Raw genomic sequence first — 15,977 nt, forward strand, 5'->3', positions numbered from 1 at the left:
ATTAATAAATAATATACAGATGGGGCGTACGGAACACGTCGATGTCGTAGCCGCTCCAAATACGAAATTCAAAAAGTAATACATTCTTGAGTCAGTACGACACGAACCGTCGTATCAGTATTTTCAATCAGCATCATCATCATTATCAACCCACTCTCAGAATGAGAGGGGTTAGGCCAATAATCCACCACAATGCGGATTGGCAGACTTCACACACGCAGAGAATTAAGAAAATTCTCTGGTATGCAGGTTTTCCTCACGATGTTTTTCCTTCCTTCACCGTTTGATTTTCAGTATTATTTAAGAAAAATGGCGTCTTATGTTTTTAAACATTTTAAAATTGTTCATATAAGTCAAAAACTAAAGAAATAACCTGGAGTATTTTTTTATTGATAATTATATTAATTTACGTAATTGTTGTTGTATTTTGGAATACCTACTAATTATGAAAAAAGTTTGTATATGCGGTTGTCAAGGAGACGCTTGACGTTTGTTTTTTTAATAGGTTTCACCGGCTTCAGTACGTTGCTAGTAAAGACTCACGTCTCACTCTGTTTTGTTCAATTCAGTTTTATCAAACGCTACGCTATTGGTATGATTCAATGATATACAGATCCCAGACTTGGTTGATAACTATGGGCCTCATAAGAAGGTTCAGAGAACAATGGAACGAGCTATGCTCGGAATATACCTGCTTGATCGAATCAGAAATGAGAAGGTCCGCAGAAGAATCAAAGTCAACGATCAATATCAAGAACGAATCGACATTGCTCAACGTGTAGCAAAATTGAAGTGGAAGTCGGTGGACGTTGGCGTCCCAAGGTAGAATGCGGACCCAGCATTGGAAAGCATCGGTGTGTTATTGCATATACGAGTAAATAACAAAACTCATCACATCACATCAACGCTGTGCTTTGTTTATTTACTCTACTTACGTCTAAAAATGTATTATTACGCCAGCCATTTCTTGAGTCATAACTTTGCCGCATTATAAATGCACTAGCAAAAAAATAATTACTAATTATAGCCAAATTCGTACAGCCAACTACTTAAAATGAGTTAGTTAAACTTACGTAAGGCCTAATACATTAGAAAGGTGCATTCCATATACTATACCAGTAAAGTAAAGAAGGTAGGTATTATCAGAGTTGGATAATGGCGTTAACTGTCTCTGGACCAATGGACTTGATGATCTAAAGCCACATAAGGCTTTAGATCATCAAGTCTGTTATTGGAACTTTTCGATTTCAGTATCAAATTCTCAGTAGCAGCAGTCCGGAATTGGGAAGTTGGTGGTTTTTAACCCCCGACGCAAAAACGTGTCTGTCTGTGGCTACATAGCTCCCGAACGGATGGAACGATTTCAATTTAGTTTTTTTTTGTATTAAAGGTGATTTAACTGCGAGTGTTCTTAGACATGTTTGATGAAAATCGGTTGAGCCGTTTAAAAGTTGTGGGATGTAAAAGTGGGGAAGAGTAACCGAATGTCTGCAAATACTCGAGTGGGGTCTCAAATGAAAGTTCACTGCAAGAGATTATTGATTTTGATCGAGAGGGTAATTAATAATTTTATGACCTTCAGGGGTTTTTAAAAATTTTCAATTTTATAAATTTACTTAGTGCCCCATGCCCTAGAGAGCACGGCTAAAGGTAAAGCTAAAGAAAGCTATTGGTCCCGGTCATGATCATTTACATCTGCTAGTGATCGTCAGCCCTCATTCGCACGAGAGCTTTTTTAACGGACGTTAAAAAAGCGTTCAAATACAACAAATGCATTTTCAAGTATATGTTCACACGATAGCGTTTTTAAAACACGGCACTTTTTTTCGAGCTGTGTTGCATTTTCAATTTTGGGCGTTGGAAATAGACCTTTATTAAACTTCATACTATATTTGGTCGCTTTTTTAACGTCCGTTGAAAAAACTCTTGGGTGAATTCTCAGTTCAGCCCAACATTCAAGTTTAGTTTGATTTGTTGCTTTAGTCTTTAGCTATTTGTAATCAACTTGCTTACGACAAAGACGTTAAATCGACTATCATTGTAGTCATCATGGATTACAATAAAATGGGATATTCGCTTACTCGGTGTCTTTCGAAAAACGACAAAACGACTGTTGAGAACGAATTGGCTAGCTGGGCTCGGTCGGTAATCGCTTTCAAAATATAAAACCAATTCGTTTGATATTTAATTATTTCACCATAGATGAAATACTACAATACCTATAATTTTTGTCCTTTAGTTCAGAAATCGTGAAATTTTCACGGCTATTTTACGTCTTTGTCGGCGTTTTATATGTACCTAGCTATATGTATACCTATACATAATGTACGTACTATACATTAATCATTAGTAAATTACAGCTTTCGAGTAGGGATTAACAGTATTTGAGCTAAACAAATCTGCGGACGGACAGACGAACATGGCGATGCTACAAGGATTATATGTCGACTACTACCTAGGTACTAACCCTAAAATGCTATATGCAGTGCCGGCTTTAGCACTACCAGCGCCCCTGGGCGAGATTTTTACGGTGCCCCTCTCCCATTGAAACCCATACGAACAAAAATGGATTTATTTAATACTAGACGCCCGCGACTTCATCAGCGTAAAATTAAATTTTTCACAAATTCCGCGGGAACTATGGATTTCTCAGTGATAAAAAATAGCTATGCTACTGTTGCTAGCATCCAGCGGCTCCCTGCAACTCGCTTGAAGACCTCGGTCCATTTAGTGGGGGGGTCGCCATTCCAGCACCTTGAGACCCCAACGTTCATCGGCCCTTCGAACTATGTGCCCTGCCCATTGCCACTTCAACTTCGCAAATCGTTGGGCTATGTCGGTGACTTTAGTTCTACTGCAAATATCCTTGTTTCTATTCTGGCGTCCATGGCACCTGGCGCCCATGGGCGGTCGCCCAACCGCGCCCTACCCTAAAACCGCTCCTGGCTATATGTACCTACCTAAGGGTTAAACTGTATTGACTAGTACTAAACCATAAAAAGTAGGTAACAAAAGTAACTGTTAGGTACTTGGAATTATTCTTAAGATTAATCATATTTTGTGTAAGGTCACTGGTATTCTCGCGACCTAGTTTTCATTATCCTCGTAGATATTGTAATTTCTCTAGAATCTGTGAGAAATTATTTTTCCATTCGATGCCTTGTTGGCTTATGTAGTACAAAAGGATGTTACTTATTGAATTATTCGTCCATTGGGATGAAATTTAACTATAAAGCATGTAATAAATATTATGTAATTTCGATTGTAAAGGCTTTAATAAATAAATAAATAAAAGTACGTTTTTTTTTTATATTTTTGATGTAAATAATATCAAAATTTAATTACCTACTATGAATTTTTTTTCGTTATAATAGGTATATTTTTATGGAAATAACTTTAAATATTAGGCTCATTTAATGGTAAGTGATGATGCAATCTAAGATGGAAGCGGGCTAACTTGTTAGAAGGACGATGAAAATCCACACCCCTTTCGGTTTCTCGTACACGACATCGTACCGGAATGCTAAATCGCTTGAACCCAGGACCTCCACCATGTAAATCCGCCGCGCATACCACTGCGCCACGGAGGCCGTCACTTAAATAAATATGACCAATATTCCAGTTCCCCTCCAATCAGATGAAAAAACTGTGTTAAGAATAAGACCACTCCTTTCCTAACACTCATATCTGAATGCACCAGTGGGCGAGAATCGAATCCAGGACCCTTTTAAGTGTTGAGTCCGGCCCTTTTACCATAGAGCTACTAAGGCTTCGTGTTACTTAATATACCTACTTTGATCAGCAGGTTTTCCTAAAATCCATTTTTTTATCGATCTTTTAGACCAAACTACAGAACTAGCGAACGGGTTAGCCGGTTTCTTTTTTGTCCTTTGTCCATAAAGCTTAATTGGAATCCATTGCTCAAATACCTATACCTTTTTGGTTGTTAATAATTGGAACCTGTTCCTCACGTTTAATGGTTATGACTATGATGTATGACAATAAAAAAAGTGCTTAATTAGCATGAAAATTGTCAACACAGAACAATGCCGCACGTGGTAATGGATAGACTATAATTCCACGGTGGTGAGAGGTGGTACTTGAAGCTGTCAGTGACGGAGCCGCGATATAACCGCACGCGCAATCGATTCGATTTCCGAACGGATTTTGTTTTTTTTTTCTAATTTTTTTTTATGATCGCGCTGTGGAGTCTAGTGAGTTTTTATGTGTGATTTTTTTAACGGTAAGTAAATTTGTCATAAATATTAATTGATTCTAATTTCTAATTATTGTACTATTTATATGTTTCAATCAAGTTAGGAAAATATATTTTTAATTACACATTTCTATTATAAATTAATAAGTATTATTATTATTAAAAAATAGTAGTAGTAAAAAATAGTGGTTAAAATTCATTACTTAGTGCTATAAAAATAATTGCGATCTCTGGTCTAGAAATTTGGATAATATGATCAAAAATATGGCTAAAAAACTAAATTAATGGAAAAAACATAAATCTCAGTGATAACACCAACTTGAAAAAAATATACTTAACAAGTATAAAAGACAATTAATTCGGCTACACTGAAATTAAAAAAAATACTCGATTGTCTTACGATTGAATAGGTTGTACTGGGTTGTTGTACAAACATTGATCTCAAATCTCAAAAATAGGACAAATACTATGTCAGCTTTGCGTTAAGGTGGTTTATATTGAGTTGATTACGAATTATGTTTCAAACTACTTATTTTTATTTAATTAAAACGAAGGTAAAATTTTAGAGTCTCAATAACTCAACGGTAAAGTAATCGGACTCATAACCGGAGAATACGGAGATAAAATATAATCTATGAAACTCACAAATAAAGTGGCATTCTAGTGATAAAAGAATTTTCAAAATTTAGTAGATCCAGAGATTACAACGTACAAACTCAAACTTTACCTCTGATAAAATACGGATATAAAATATACCTATAGCCTATTAAACTCACAAATAAAGTGGCTAGTGGTAAAAGTATTTTTAAAATTGATTCAGTGGTTCCAGATATTACCCCATATCATGCCTCAAACATTACCTCTGTATAAGGACTGAAGGATTAACGGACGCCAGTGAAATTCATCTTTAAAACACAAGTTCCAAAGGGACCATTTACCGTGGATACTGTAAAGTAATCTCTGTGGTTAAACTAGGGTTAAATCTTTATCCATTCCAAGCCATTTTTTAAACAAATCGGGTCAGTTACGGCGTGAGTTAAACACACATAAGTACAAAGAAATGTAACTTTACCAAATTAATATTACCTAACATTTATTTCATAGGTATCTAGTACAAAAAAAACCTAAAAAAATGAGTCCTAAGAAGACCTAGCAAAAAGAACAACGAGGAAAAACGTGTAACAGCTGCGAAATGTTATCGCTTTCTTAACATTTTTTATCAGCTTCGATCTTACTAAGAAGTTGCATAAACGGTAACTAGGTGCTTGCGAAATTTAAGTTTTCAACACCAAGTCAAGTTAGACAACTTAACCCAGACAAGAATTTTCGAACTTAACGGAACTGCGAACGATTAAAGTTTCACAATCAATTTAGTTAAGACGTTACCTACTTTAGAACTTGCTAATAAATCAAACATTTCATTAAACAATATCATTAATGTTTTAGTTGTATATGTTACAGGTAAAATGGTTTATCTGGCTATGTATGCCCTAATACGTATAACCCAAGCCTTTTGGGTACAGTCCGCAAATCAATTTTAATTTGTATTCAGTGTTTACCCATAATTATACAGGTTTATCGATAGGTACATAGTTATAGCCCAGTGAGCCCAGAGCTGTGATAGCCCAGTGGATGTGACCTCTGCCTCCGATTCCAGAGGATATGGGTTCGAATCCGGTCCGGGGCATGCACCTCCAACTTTTCAGTTGTGTGCATTTTAAGAAATTAAATATCACGTGTCTCAATCGGTGAAGGAAAACATCGTGAGGAAACCTGCATACCAGAGAATTATCTTAATTCTCTGCGTGTGTGAAGTCTGCCAATCCGCATTGGGCCACCGTGGTGGACTATTGGCCTAACCCCTCTCATTCTGAGAGGAGACTCGAGCTCAGCAGTGAGCCGTATATGGGTTGATAACGTAAGCCTTTTGGGTACAGTCCGAAAATTAAATCAATTTTAATTTGTATTCAGTGTTTACACATACATATACCGATTTATCGATACATATAGTTATACCCGAATTTAGGTACGACGAAAACAAATCAATGCTGTTTAAATTGGATTATCCGCTTTTAGTTAATATATCACTATTATGAGTATTAGGCAACACAGTTTTTTTGAATCAGAAACATCAAAAAGTAGAAGTCTGCAGAATTGCAATTGGTAAATAATATAATTATCAAAATTCGACACAGAACTAAACAAGAAAAGTAAAAGAATAATTTTCTAAATCATAGAAATACAAAATCACATAAAAAATTATGATATTTTGAAAATACGAGTAATTGTTGAGGTAGATGACATTTTACGCGTTTACCAGTTTAATCAACGATTAAAATTATCGTTGAATGGAAACAACTGTGGTTTGTGATGCATTATGGTTAGGCTTAATTTAAACTTGTATTTTGTCGAATAATAAATAGAAATAAAAATAAACAAATAATCACGTTTACCTAATTTATAGGCCTTTGTTAAAATTTTGCTTTTTAATTCTTACCCGACTGCAAGAAGGGTTGTTTTTCGCGCGTATCTTGTATGTATGTATGTAATATTCTTTATTACCTGATATCTTCCAAATCGCTGAACGGATTTACGTAATTAAGATATCGTTAGATTCGCCTTAGGAACCCGAGTGTTCTTAGATAGGTGAAGTTAAAAAGATGGAAAAAAAATTCTTCTTCTTCTCAAATCTGTAAAAGTTTATTTTTATTATTATACATTGTTGTTTTTTTCTAAATACATATGTACTATTGACGTAGCAAGTGAAGCAGCATCTATAGATGCAGGCCAAACAGATCGACTACGTAACCAAACGTACTTAGGAACCAGTTGGATCCGTCCACGTTTGATTTCCTGCCTTTTCCTAGGGTACTAGAGCGGCAAAACTTAGCTTAGCTCTTACGTAAGATTATAAGAAGTGGTGTAACGCAAACTGCGAGCGGAATTATCTTGCATGTTTTAATTTTTTTAATTTCGCGGCTACGTTTGTTTAGATACATATATAGATAGATAGATTTTTTGACGGCTTCCGTGGTATGCACGGTGGATTTATAAAACGGAGGTCCTGGCTAGTTACCACCCTACCGGCAAAGACGTACCGCCAAGCGATTTAGCGTTCCGGTACGATGCCGTGTAGAAACCGAAAGGGGTGTGGATTTTCATCTTCCTCCTAACAAGTTAGCCCGCTTCCATCTTAGACTGCATTGTCACTTACCATCAGGTGAGATTGTAAGTTAGGCTAACTTGTAAAGAATTAAAAAAAAAAATCTTCCTTGCCAATTTCTGCAAAATTTACTAGGTTTTAATTTATTATGAAACACAGTCACAAAACTCACATGATAGAAAAGAAAATTGTGAGGTATGCAGGTTTCCTAACGATGTTTTTCCTTCACCGTTTGAGACACGGAATATTTAATTAAAGTGCAAAGTTGCATGCCCTGGGCCGGATTCAAACCTACGCTTTCCGAATCGGAGGCAGCGATCATATCTACTGGGCTGTCATGGCTCCAAGACTATAAAGATACCCTGAAGTAATATGTATTAGTATCTACTTAGCCGGGGCGGATTGTTAGTTTTAAAAGCTACATCGAAAATCATGCCTCAGTTCCGGAGTTTAAAAATTAGTTTAAATAAATGTTTTCTAAAAGCGAACGCTCATCGGCTTAGGCGGCTTTAATTTCCGGTTTTCAATTTTCTGTTTAAATATTCTTAGTTCCGATCTAATATTACACAGCCTATATAGCATCCCATAGTTTTAGCAGACTCAGACGTGGATTACAAAAATAAGAAAATTATTGTCGAACAAAGGTTATAATGCACAATATTTGTCAAGACAACTTAATTAAGAAATCAAACTGTAACCAAAATAAGACTCAAGAATGGCAGAGAATTAGTGGAATCTTGAGTGGAGAACCTTACATCTTTATAATATTAGTATCGATAAAGAACAGATACTTTTTTGACAGCCTCCGTGGCGCAGTGGAATGCGCGGTGGATATACAAGACGGAGGTCCTGGGTTCGATCCCCGGCTGGGCAGATTGAGATCTTCTTAATCGGTCCAGGTCTGGCTGGTGGGAGGCTTCGGTCGTGGCTAGTTACCACCCTACCGGCAAAGACATACGAGTTTGTAGTCAAGGGCTAACTTGTAAAGAATAAAAAAAAAAAACTCGGTTTCTATGCATCCGTAGAAGTTAATCAATTCCAAAATCTGTAAGACTATCAAACATAAATTTCTACACAATTTCGTTTGCTTTTACTTTAAACCAGTTCAAATTCAAGTTCAAAATTCTTGTTTCTATGAGCATAGATAAACTTTGCCTTTGTAAATTATTATATGAGAGTGGATTTTATAATATTGATTTATGCTGACGAATTGAAACTGGTTTTTGGTTTGGCTTCACAAGGTTTCCCGCTGCGACCCAGACATTATTATATATGTACTTTTAATATGTATGTGATCATAATTTATTACTAGAACTAGCGGACGCCCGCGACTTCGTCCGCGTGAAACTCGATGTAAACTTTCACCCCTACCCTGCCCTACCCCTACTCTACCTTACCCCTACCCTACCATACCCTACCCCTACCCCTACCCTACTCTACCCTACCCCACCCTTACTCCGTTTTCTAATTTTTATTAATATGAACTTTATACAATAACAATAAAGCTCAACGTTTTAGCCAGAAAAACATTTGTATGGGAAAAAGAAAAGGGCTATTTTTATGGTTTTTCCGGCAAATATTCGAATTTTTCTCGCCGTAAGAACCATCCTAAAACTTCATCGAACATTTAAAAAAAAGAATTGGCCAAATTGGTCCAGGCGTTGTTGAGTTATGCGCTTACCAACGCATTTTGCGATTCATTTTTATATTATAGATAGTAGGTTTGTATTAAGGCGGTTACGCACTGCATTCAATCTGAATCCGTGAAAATACGTTCCGAAGTATCTAATCTTATAACTATTTGTATGGTAGCACGCTATTCCGTCATCCGTGAATACCTCAGATGAATCTCGGATTCAAATCGGCCATGTCAGTGGCATGCACTTCATAGATGGAAAAAAACACTGCTTACTGGGGTGGGGTGTTTAACAATTTTGTCCGTAACGTTGACGTCAAACTCTTGGGTAGGTACTTTTTTCCAATGAAAAAAATAGTCAAAAGTTTACTTAACTTAATAAGATGTTCTTGTTTACAATTTCCCTTGCAATTTACAACAAGAAAAGTTCAATTTTTATGATTCTTCAGTTGTAGACTTAATTTCCGTAAACGAAACACGAAATGGTATAATAATAATAAGTAATAAGACTTTTTTAGGTATTTCGTTATAAATAACGTTTAATTGAATGAACGCACACGCCTTCAAGTTGGTTTCGAAGTTAAGAGAAGACTTCTGTAGACTTTTCATAATAGATAAATAATAATTAGTGAACAGTTTTTTTACTATGAAAATAAATAAAACCTTTAAGCCTCTTTTGAAAGCTGGTAAAAGAAAAAAATATGCTTAAAGCATATTTTATGTTATGTTTTTACATAAGTACAAACTAAAGTTATGTAAAAGTCCTTTTAATTTTTTTTTATAAATATCTAATCGGGTAAGTAAGCAAGGGTTTGCCATTTCGCATCACATGGAATTCCTTTTTGTTCCGAAAACTTTTCCATACTTCCGATATACAACGCCAAAAGCGTGATTTACTCGATGATGAGATGCTTGAATGCGTTGTAAAAAGTACATACCTACGAGTAACAGAAACACAAATCACGCTATGCATATGTATATTTAACATTGGTGTAATAAGTCAAAATTACGTCGCGCAAATAGATGAGTACTTTCGATGATCTTCACCTTTAATATTGACCTAGTGGTCTCGTACTTTTGCAGAGATGTCTACTTTTCTCACGAGAGCGTAAAGCTACTTTTTGTTCAATGCAAGTAGGTATGTCGAATTGACTACCAGTTCAGACTGAAAAAAGTATGTTTGTAAGCAGTTTTTTTGCTAAGTGAAAGCCGTTGGCCTTGACTTAATTTGCATTACGGGGACATGGCTAGCAAGGAGATTTATAAATATAATATTGTTTTTCTTCTACTACTAGCTAGTTGATGGAATAAATTGATGGTTCAACTTATCTGAAGCGAAAATCTATGTCACATAAAAGAATATTAATAATAATTCGTTCCCGACCGAATTGTTTCTTTTTTTTTCTTTTTCAGCCACGGCGACCAATATAATGGGTAATAGTGAGATTAACCATGAATATTGCTCGCAGGAGATAATATTATAGTGCACAAGTGTATGCAATAGACACAGGTGCACTCTCTTTTCCCTAATTTTTTTAGTCCGATAGGACGGCAGACCGACACGACCGATGATAGATCAAAAACTATTATCTAAAGCGAATAATCGATATAAATATTGCCAGTCTAATGAATTATAGGAATAATAATAATTTTTTTTTCATTGTTTACAAGTTAGCTCTTGACTACAATTTACACAAATTATCATACGGTTACTGGTAACCGTGTGAATAATAAATTTATTTATACGGTTTCTGTATGAACAGTCACTTCGTTTGCTATTTATTATCCATGGATCAACCGTCGCGACGATAGAGAACCGACGAAATATTTATTACTTGTAAGTAGCGCTACTACTGAGAAATAATTAGAAGTAGTTAAGCAATCCAAATGCATTCCTTATAGATTAAGAACCTGTCAACGCCAGACCGTCGTCATTTTATTAAAGCAGAAAGTTTCTCAGTTCATTTTCTTACCGTAAAATTTAAAAAAAATACCTTTTAAGAATAAACTTTTTAAATATGTATAAGCGGCTAAAGATTATGTTTTGATAGGTTGAATTTCATTGGTTGCTTGCGTACTTGTGCTAGCCAATGGGGTGAAGTTGTCAAATCGAATAAGTCAAAGCGAAGCTCGACTGGGTTCGCTAGTATTAACAATAATAAATCTCGTTCGTTTTTCTCTGCGTGTGTGAAGTTTGCCAATCCGCATTGGGTCGTGGTGGACTATTGACTTGACCCCTTTCATTTTGAGAGGAGACTCGAGCTCAGCAGTGAGCCGAATATGGGATGATAACGAATATTGAGATATACCGAAATGTTATGTCACTAAATTTATAAAATACCTAAAGTGATTTGTAACTATTTAGGATTGAAGGACTTTTGAAGCCTCCCAACCAGGGCTCCATAATTAGGGCTTCAAACTCCATAATTAACGCCAAGCGATTTAGCATTTCGGTACGGTGTCGTGTAGAAACCGAAATGGGTGTGGATTGTCATCCTATACCTATCAAGTTAGCCCGCTTTCATCTTCGATTGCATCATCACTTACCAAAAAATGAGATTGCAGTCAAGTCAAGGCAAGGCAAGGCAACTTTTTTTTTGTTGTTTAAATGTTATTGTATTTTGTATTGTGTTGTTTATATGTTAAACAACAAAAAAAAGTTAGTGAAGGCTTAAAAAACTTCAAAATTTTAAAAATAACGAAGATCTGGCTATATAGGCTTTCAGACCATAACCCAAGCTTGCTTATTCTTGGCTATAGCTACATTCCGTTATGGCGTTCAAATGTTTTTGCAATAAATTTTCATCATAGGAAGGTGAAGTGTTAATATATTGCCTAAGATACTCTCAAGATTGTCTCTAATTTGCATTTGCACTACTAGCTGATGCCGCGCGGTTTCACCCGCGTGGTTTCCGTTCCCCTAGGAATACGGGAATAAAATATAGTCCATGACACTCATAAATACCATGGCTTTCTTGTGGTGAAAGAGTTTTCAATATATATTCAGTAGATCCCTTGCAATACCTCTATAAAATACTAGCTGACGCAGCGCGGTTTCGTCCGCGTGGTTCCGCTTCCGGTAGAAATACGGGGATAATATATAGCTTAAGGCCTTCCTCGATAAATGGGCTATCTAACTTTGAAAGAATTTTTCAAATCGGACCAGTAGTTCCTGAGATTAGCGCGTTCAACCAAACAAACTCTTCAGCTTTATAATATTAGTATATATGTTCAATATTTTATATAGTTATCAATTAGGGAATATTTAAATTTTTAAAGGTAATATTTATAGGTAATCAATTTTATCGCTGTAATTATTTTAATTATAATAAGCCTCAATAGCTCAGCGGTAAGAGCGGTTGGACTCATCACCGAGGGGTGGTGGTTCGATCCCCACCCGTTGGTCTATTGTCGTACCCACTCCTAGCACAGTATTTCCCGACTAGTTGGAGGCGAATATTGGTCATATTATAAAAGATATGGCAAATATTCTTTTTTTAAAAACAATCATTACCGTAGTCGGGTGGTTCGATCCCCGCCCGTTTTACTATTGTCGTACTCACTCCTAATGTCAGCCACTGACGATCAAGTAATCTCACATGCCTGCAGCGCTAACAGCTTGATAGCCGATAAAGCTGATCGACCAACACACGATCAGTTGAATCCACCGCGCGTACCACTGCGCGCGAAAATGATTTTCCACTTTCAACCAGGTGGGCCTTTATTAAAATTCTTTACCTTATTATGTTAGGATATTCATAACATAACTTTTTGAACTTCTAGAGATAAATTTCTAAAAATCTGTTATTTTTCGTTTAAATACCTACATAAGTAAACACAGTTAATTTGCCTCTTCTGAGAAGGAACGAGTAAATATTGAATATTTACAACATTTTTAGAACTTCGCTACGTGAGCGCGGTCGATGAACGTTATGTAAATACATTTTTAAGTTATGTCATAACTCATAACTTATGTTATCTCATATCTTTGTTATCTATACAAATATTCTATAGATGTAAGTACCTTATCAGCCAATAGACGTCCGCCTCTTGCATGGACCTCCAAGCACAACGATCTCGAGCCGCCAGCATCCAGCGGCTCCCTGCAACCCGCTTGATATCCTCGGTCCACCTAGTGGGGGGTCGACCAACACTGCGCTTTCCGGTGCGGGGTCACCATTCTGGCACCTTGGGACCCCAACTTCCATCGGCTCTTCGAACTATGTGGATTATATGGTATTTCTTAATTTAAGAAATTAAATATCACGTTTCTCAAACGGTGGTAAAACATGGTGAAGAAACCTGCATACCTGAGAATTTTCTTAATTCTCTGCGTGTGTGCAGTCTGCAAATCCGCATTGGGCCAGCGTGGTGGACTATTTGGCTTAACTCATTATGAGAGGAGACTCGAACACAGCAATGAGCCGAATATGGGTTGATACTGATGATGATGATTTGTGGTATTGTGAAGGGTAATCTCTGAACCTACTAATTAGATTTTGAAAATTCTTTTAACATTGTAAAGCCATGTTAATTGTAAGTGTCATAGACTATATTTTATCCCCATATTCTCACGGGAACGGGAACTGCGCGGGTGAAACCGCGGGACATCGGCTAGTAAATAATTAGCAAGAAAAGAAATTCTAGTAAAAAATCTTTGGCCCAAAAGTATATTGTCGTAGATACGTAACTAGCTACGTATTCCCGTCCACCCGGGGACTTCGTGCCTACGCCTAACCGCTCAATAACCCTCCAAACGAGTCTCATCGGAATAGTATATACCAATGAAATCAGAATATGTACACATTTCTCGCAACTCAGCAATATTTCGAGTAAAGCGCGGCGACACGGTTCTCTAGAGAATACGTAATCGAGCTATGTCAGTATGTCAAATATTACGCGAGTTTGTTTACGTTCCGATCTTGAAGCTGTGTCATACTCTAGGTAATATTGTTTTGATCTGTGGCTCTCTTATGACATACTCGTAACTTGCTTGGAAAAGTACGGTAAAGCTCGTTTCTGTTGGGAAGCAGAATCGCTGTGTTCTTAAGATGGTCTGAAGGATATGGTCGTTTGTGTAATGATAGGCACATGGAGCAAGCTCTCTCTCTCTCTCTCCAGTCGGTCCCTCATGACTGAGGATCGTGACCACCTTGGCGAGTCATCTTATGGTATACAATGCTCCTCCATCGAGTACGGTCGCTGGCCATTTGGACGGCACTGTAAATGGTGCGGGCTCCTGTTTCCTTGAGAAGATCCAACCATTGGGTTGGAGATCTACCTCGTCTCGTGGCCCTTTGCCTTCCACGTTTCCCACCACAATAGAGCAATGGAGCAAGCATAGGACCCTCAATATGTGTACTTCGGTTTGATGGGCAAATGTCATTGATAATAGTAATAAATATGCCATTGGATGGATGGATGAGCCATGCGTATAAGATAGGAAGAAGCAAATCGCTTCGTATCATAAACGCATGGCTAGGGAACTCTCTCCGGAATTCAGTGTTTAATCCCCATCTTTAAGATGTGAGTGAATAGTCATCTAGGCAAGCGCGTTCCACCTTAGGCCACATCTACACTTTCCGGGTGAGATCGTGGTCAAAGCTTATTCCATATAAAAAATATATATAATCAACAAATATTATTCGTATCTCTAACATCACATATGTTATGTTAACATCTAGTTAACACGCACAACTGAGGCGTGATGTTTCCGAGAAATTTAATTAAAATTATGCAACACCTAAAATGGAAAGTGAATAAGCATTTGGGTAACGGGTCCAAAACTGACAAATTAACCTCGTTTTCGCCTGATCTTAAATACTTTATAACATCCACAAATTGCCTCGTTTGTCCAGCGGTGGGTTTAGATCATGAGGTTTGGGTTTAAGCCCTGGGTCCTGCTGGGAAATACTAGCTTTTCCTTCTTACAAGGAATTTTCAGTTTTTCGGTCTTGTTAATTATCACTAATTTAAGACTATAAAAACACTAGCAGACGCTCACGACTTCACCCGCGTGGAATTCAGTTTTTCACAAATCCCGCAGGAACCGTGGAGTTTTCCGGGAGTAAAAGTAGCCTATGTGTTAATACAGAGTAAAATCTATTTCCATTCCAAATTTTAGGTAAATCGCTCAAAAATTAGCGGCGTTAAAGAGTAAGAAACATCTAAACAAACATACATCCGTATTCGCGTTTATAATATTAGTAGGATTATCACCCAACCGTCATTCCGTATTGGAGATGCGGGGTGGAACTATGCTTCATAAGTCGTCACGTATAAGAAGAGAGGCTTGGTCCTGTTGTAGACAATGATAATTTTATACTATAGATCGGTTACATCCCTACAAAATCACCGCAAAAAGTGATCCGAATAGTAGGCTACAACACTGAGCACATGCACATTTTTGTCTTTAATTCCATTATATATTTATGTATTATCTTATATCATTTGTACACTTCCTGAACACACAACTCGGCATTGTAGACGTATTTAGGTATTATTTGTTTTAATAACGTTCGTTGTTGACCACAACTAACATTGAGCTGTGTATAAATTTTCTTTCTTTTAAGCGCGCATTATTTTTCATTCGCCAGTAACACATCTAACAGTATTTAATATCATTAGTTGTAGGCCGTTAAAATAGTCTCATCGTATTAGCCGATGGACGTCCACTGCTGGAATGACAACCCCCCACTAGAAAATAGCCTAATAACGATTTATTTATAAACTGTGTTCTAAATAAAGCCTGTTGTCCATTAGGTCCATTGAATCGCATTAGCTTGCCTCCATTAATCAGTTGAGCTACCTCCGTTAGCTAAAAGCTTAGCATCGAACGCTTGCATACATTGTATCAAAGATGTTGAAGTGGACTCATAATTACCAACTAAGACAGGCCCATGATTTCTCAAAGTATAGTAAAATGGACAGATTTGACTTACCAGGCTTAATAACTAGGTGGA

The 15,977-nt window shown here is 36.8% G+C and overlaps 1 protein-coding gene across 1 annotated transcript in view; it reads left to right on the forward strand.

The window, feature by feature from the left end:
• Positions 1–4,045: 4,045 nt before the first annotated feature.
• LOC112057832 (2-hydroxyacylsphingosine 1-beta-galactosyltransferase) overlaps positions 4,046–15,977 on the forward strand; it is a 52,900-nt gene continuing 40,968 nt past the window's right edge. The window contains exon 1 of the mRNA XM_024098384.2: positions 4,046–4,243. The gene's annotated coding sequence lies outside the window, so the exon portion shown is untranslated. The remainder of the gene's footprint in view (positions 4,244–15,977) is intronic.

Source organism: Bicyclus anynana, chromosome 16 (genome assembly GCF_947172395.1).
Source record: "Bicyclus anynana chromosome 16, ilBicAnyn1.1, whole genome shotgun sequence".
Taxonomy (NCBI): Eukaryota; Metazoa; Arthropoda; class Insecta; order Lepidoptera; family Nymphalidae; genus Bicyclus; species Bicyclus anynana.